Here is a 6,414-nt window from a genome sequence, read left to right on the forward strand (position 1 = left end):
GCTGATCTGATAATCCCCAACGCTGATTTCTTGCCTCAACCCAGAAGCTCTGAGTTCGTGTCCCACTTCCAGGGTTTCAAGAGCAAGGAGATGTGCTCATAATGAGGTCAAACAGGTACAGCATCATAGGATCCCTGCAAGGGAGAAAGAGGCCATTCAGCCCAGCAAATGTGCTCCCACTCTCCAAAGAGCATCCCTCCACCCTATCCCCTATTTTCCCACCTAGCCTGCACACTATGGGTAATTTAGCATGGCCAATCCACCTAACCTGCACATCATTGGACTGTGGGAGGAAACCGGAGCACTCGGAGGAAACCCACGCAGACACGGGGAGGATGTGCAAACTCCACACAGACAGTCGCCTGAGTCTGGAATCGAACCCAGGTCCCTGGTGCTGTGAGGCAGCAGCACCAACCACTGAAGGACCGTGCCAATGTCAGGCAGTAGGAAGGGGAGCGATTCCTGGTCCGTGCGATGGAAGGAATGTTGGGATCTCTACGTCATGCTCCACACTCCAACACGCACACTGAGCCAACGCCACAGGTACCATCTCCACAGCAACGGAGGGGTTGGGTAGGGCTATTATGATGACCGCCCCGTGTGGCATATCTGTTGACACCCTCTTGGCGAGGTGCGAGGTGTTAGGGGGAAGCCTGGTGTGAGGCGGACAATACAAAGAGGCCATTTGGCCCATCGGCAGCGTGCTAGCATGTGTCCTTCCTTCCGTCCTTGTTCCCAGGGCTGGGCGAGATGAAATAGACAAGGTCTTTTCCCCAGGGTGGGGCAGTCCATAACTAGGGTGAGAGGGGAAAGATTTAAAAGGGATGTAAGGGGCAACTTTTTTTCACACAGCGGGTGGTGCGTGTATGGAATGAGCTGTGAGAGGAAGTGGTGGAGGCTGGCACAATTACAGCAGCTAAAAGGCATCTGGATGGGTACATGAATAGGAAGGATTTAAGAGGGATATGGGCCAAGTGCTGGCAAACTGGACTAGATTAATTTCAGATATCTTGTTGGTATGGACAAGTTGGACCAAAGGGTCTGTTTCCGTGCTGTACATCTCTATGACTCTGTCGTAAGGATTTACGGGTCCATAGTGAACCTGATTAGCTAGGTTAGCAAGTCCTGGCATGGGGCCCGAGCCTGCAGTTTCTGGTCCAGAGGTAGGGACATTACCCACAGTGCCCATGTGCTCTCCCTGTGTCAGTGTATTCCAAAACTAACCCCCTCTCTCCATTCAAGATCCTGACCATTTCTCATTGAAGAATTATGTAAATAACTCATTTGGGAATCACATGCCCCCTAGTGGCTGAAGCACAACTGATCATGTTGCAGCAGTAAAAAAATAACAATTTGCATTTATGTAGCACCCTTTATTTAGAAACAGTCCCAATGTGCTTCATTGATGTGTGATGAGACAAAATTCGACACCAACTGAAAAAAAGGATTTTGAGGGTGTCGACAGAGAGAGCGCTGACATGTTTCCAGTTGCTGGGAGAAATCTAAAACCTATGTCACAGTCTCACAACAAGGTTTCTCCATTTACAATGTAGACGAGGATGAATTTGTTCTCCAAGAGGGTCGGGGGTCTTTGGAATTCTCTTCTCTTGAGAGCAATGGAGGCCAAGGCAGTGAAAATATTTTAGGCTGTGTTAGGCAAGGGGCTCAAGGGTTAAAGGCAGAGAGGCTGAGAAGGGGAGTTAAGGTCGTGATCAGATCAGCCATGAGCTTATCGAATGGCCTACCCCTTCCTCCTATTTCCTATGACCTTTTAAAGCGATATGAGTTAAATAACTCGATGCAGGCTGGCATCCCGTCACCAAGTCACCTTTCATTTACACGCGCACAGTACATGACACTGATCCAGCCCCCTCAGAGCCAGTTCTCAGAGCAAACAGAACCTCTGACACTCCTGTTTCTATCTGTCAGCCAGGGCTCCCTGATAGGACCAGATTAACAGCCCCAATCAGGGAACTCATAGTCTATGAGGTCCAACTGGCTGCTCTTGTTGTAACCACTACAATGAAGACCACTGACTTAAAGCTAACCTTGCATACCTCATGCATGAGTATACCCAGAGGTGTTCTGTACAGTAAGTTCTCTTACAACACCATAGATTGGTTCCCATACGATCTCGCTTTATAAGAAAATCATGCAACACCAGCACTATATAAACTAATGGGGCTGGAATCATGTTATAATCCAGACCCAATCCCTTACCCTATTACTTACATTTATCCCTGTCTAACGCACCTAACCTACACATCCCTGACACTATGGGCAAATTGGCCATGTTAAATTGCCCATAGTGTTCAGGGATGTGTAGGTTAGGTGCATTAGTCAGGGGTAAATATAAGGTAAATAGAACATAGAACACAGAACAATACAGCACAGAACAGGCCCTTTGGCCCTCTATGTTGTGCCGACCTGTGAACTAATCTAAGCCCATTCTTCTACACTATTCCATCATCATGTGCTGGGTAGGGGAATGGATCTAAGTGGGTTACTCTTTGGAGGGTCGGTGTGGACTTGTTGGGTTGAAGGGCCTGTTTCCACACTGTAGGGATTCTATGATTCTAGGTAAGGAAAGTTCATTTTCTACAAATGTTGGTGTAAATTCAGCAATCGTGTTATAGCCAATTTGTGTTGTAGAAACATGTGCTATTGGAGACCCGCCTGTACCTCTGAGCTCTGCAATCTCTCACCATTCAGATAAAGTGCTTCACTTTTAATCCTCTTGCCCAAACCGGACAATTTCACATGTTCCCACATCATACTCATTATGTCATGGGCAGTCTCTGTGGCAGGAGCTGCCGAGGAGGACACTGAGCTGAGAAAGTCCTTGCTTAGGTGGTCTCTGTTTCCACAGTGTCTCTTTGTTAGCCAGCTGAGCTCTCCCCCTACAATGCCTGAAATAACACCCACAAAGGTCGGAATCCCGTCAACAAGTCATCCTTTAGAATCGTAGAATTGTACAGCACAGAAACATACTCTTTGGTACAACTTGTCCATGTTGACCAGATGTCCTAAATTAATCTAGTCCCATTTGCCAGCACTTTTTCTTTATTCATTCACAAGATAAGCCAGCATTTATTGCCTATCCCTAATTGCCCAGAGGGCAGTTAAGAGTCAACCACATTGTTGTGGGTCTGGAGTCACATGTAGGCCAGACTGGGTAAGGATGGCAATTTCCTTCCCTAAAGGACATTAGTGATCCCGATGGGTTTTTCTGACAATTGACAATGGATTCATGGTCATTATTAGATTCTTAATTCCTGATTTTTATTGAATTCAAATTCCACCAACTGCCGTGACAGGATTTGAACCCCGGTCCCCAGAATATTATCTGGGTCCCTGGATTAACAGTCCAGCGATACAAGCACTCAGCCATTGCCTCCCCCATATCCCTCCAAACCCTTCCTATTCGTGTACTCATCCAGGTGCCTTTTAAATGTTGTAACTGTACCAGCCTCCACTACTTCCTTGGGCAGTTCATTCCATACACGTACCACCCTCTGTGTGAAAACATTGCCTCTTAGGTCCCTTTTAAATCTTTCCTCTCTCGCCTTAAACCTATGCCCTCCAGTTTTGGACTTCCCAACCCTGGGGAAAAAGATCTTGGCTATTCGCCCTATCCATGTCCCTCAGCTTTTATAAGGTCTCTCCTCAGCCTCCGATGCTCCAGGGAAAATAGCCCCAGCTTATTCAGCCTCTCCCTATAGCTCAAACCCTCCAAACTAGCAACATCCTTGTAAAACATTTTTTTGCACTCTTCCAAATTTCACAACGTGTGTACTGTCATAGAGTCATAGAGATATACAGCATGGAAACAGACCCTTCAGTCCAACCCGTCCATGCCGACTAGATATCCCAACCCAATCTAGTCACACCTGCCAGCACCCGGCCCATATCGCTCCAAACCCTTCCTATTCATATACCCATCCAAATGCCTCTTAACTGTTGCAAATGTTCCAGCCTCCACCACTTCCTCTGGCAGCTCATTCCATACACATACCATCCTCTGTGTGAAAAGGTTGCCCCTTAGGTCTCTTTATGTATAGCACATTATTTACATGTGAACAGTCCTTGAATATAGTTCTGCTGCATCAGAGATAGTTATCAGAGTGTCAGCATCTCTGACACCCCCCCTTGTAATCTGTCAGCCAGGACCCCCTGATTGTACCAGATTAACAGCCCCAATCAGGGAACTCATATTCCAAGCTGGCTGACCTCATTACAATCACTACAAGTTCAAACTGTAAAATTTATTTCTATGACTTAAAATCTTTACAGAAAGCTCAATATTTGTGTAGGGATAGCTTGAAACAGTTAATAAAGCATATCGTGTCCTCGGCTTTATTAATAGGGGCATTGAGTATAAGAGCAGGGAGGTGATGTTGAATTTGTATAAGTCACTTGTTAGGCCTCAGCAGGGGTTGTGGGCACCACATTACAGGATAGATGGGAATGCATCGGCAAGCTTGCAGAAGCAGCTTACAAGAATGGTTTCACGAATGAGAAACTTTAGTTGTGAAGTTCAATTTAAGTATATGGGACTGTTCTCCCTAGAGAGAAGGCGGTTGAGGGGAGATCTGACAGAGGCTTTCAAAATTGTGAGCAAGCTGGATAGAGTTATGGACCAGGCCCCTCCCCCTCAAGAAGGCAGTCCAGACCCTAACTTTGCTCGTTGTTTTAAGCAAGTGTAAAGTGGATATTCCAAGAGTGATGCAGCTGGTCAAACCATTTTGTTTTAAACAAGAAAGAATTTATTTGCAAGATTACTGAATGAACCACAAACAAAAGAGAACACAATACAAGAATAACCTAACCTCTCCAAAAACCCAACAGATTATCCCAACCTAATTATGCTGTTCCCAATACTTGCAATAATCCCCATAAACACCCCTTGGCACAAAAGGTAAAATCAAATCCAGAGTCTTACAGCAGAGAAATCAGAGAGAGAGAGAGAGTGCCAGCCTAAACCTGCTTCTTTGGGTCCAGCAGCTTTAAAACACTACTGCTATAAACTAAAACAAACCAGAGACAAGCTGAGCTGGGAGAACTGGCCACTTCCCTTTCATTGTACAAGTGTTTTCTTTTCAAAACCTTGAAAGCCTGTTGCCTGAGGCAGTATCTGTTAGCTATAATCAAACTGGCCCTAATCCTAGACTTTTCAGAGGCTGTATCTTTTAAGGACAACATAAGTGAGCAGCATTGTCACACCTCCCCCTCCCCTTAAAACAACCCATCAATATCCAAAGATGGCTTCATTTTAAAACCCCTTAATCTTATACTGTTACAACAGAGGAGCCTCAATTGTCCGGCATTCAATTATCGGAATTTCGGATTATCCAAACAAGATCTCAAGGTCCCGATACATGGCTAAACTATTTTATCCAGCATTCCATTATTGGCATTAGATTAACTGAACAAACACTCGTGGCCTTTGGATAATCGAGGTCCCTCTGTACTCTACAACACACATATACATTACATTAACTATAAACATGCAAACGTGCACAACTACATTCTGTTCCAGTCTGGTGTACCCCTGCCATCGAACGCCTCCATTTCTCATCCAAGCCTGGACAATACATTGGCAATCAACATCCTCTCGTCCTGCCACTTGAACAATGTTCAAATTGAGCAGCTGTAACATCAAGTTCCATTTAACCAGAGTGGCATTTTGGTCCTTAAATTTCTCCACAAACTTCAATGGGCTATGATCAGTGTATATGATTGTCTCAGATACGTTACTGGTAACATAAACATGAAGTAACGCCTACATCAAGCTCAAAGTCTCCTTCTCAACCATCGAATATTTCTGCTGATGAACACCTGATAGGTCTTTCTAATTTCTCATCGTCTTCTTGCAAGAGCACAGCACCGACACCCACATCACTCACATCGATAGCCATCGTGAATGGTTTTGTTTAATTAAGAGTGGCTAATACTGAGGCAGTGGGTAACACAGCTTTCAGGCTGTCAAACACCTTCTGACAGTCCACTGTCTACTGAAACGTCTTGCCTTTCTTTAGCAATTCAGTGAGGGGAGTAGCCACACTGTTAACATCTGGTAAGAATTTTCGATAAAATCCACTCAATCCCTGGAACTGTAGTAATGCTCTTTTTGTCGATGGTATGGGAAATTCACCAATTACATTCATTTTTGCATCCCATGGGGCCATTTGTCCCTGCCCAATAGCATGGCCCAGAAAGGTGACTTGTAGCCATGTTTATCACCAAGCCCACCTTCTGAAGTTGATTGAACAATTCTGATAAATATTGCAGATGGTCCTCCATGTACAGGGGAACCTAAATTATCCGAACGAGGTGGGCGGGGACTATTTCATTGGGATAATCGAATATTCAGTTAATCGATTAAATGCCTTTCCTCTGGGGCTTGGAGTCCAA

At 45.2% G+C, this 6,414-nt stretch overlaps 1 protein-coding gene across 1 annotated transcript in view; it reads left to right on the plus strand.

The window, feature by feature from the left end:
• LOC122542026 (phosphomannomutase 1-like) overlaps window positions 1-6,414 on the plus strand; it is a 33,425-nt gene that overhangs the window by 13,217 nt on the left and 13,794 nt on the right. The gene's annotated exons all lie outside the window — the stretch shown is intronic.

This window comes from Chiloscyllium plagiosum, chromosome 39 (genome assembly GCF_004010195.1).
Source record: "Chiloscyllium plagiosum isolate BGI_BamShark_2017 chromosome 39, ASM401019v2, whole genome shotgun sequence".
Taxonomy (NCBI): Eukaryota; Metazoa; Chordata; class Chondrichthyes; order Orectolobiformes; family Hemiscylliidae; genus Chiloscyllium; species Chiloscyllium plagiosum.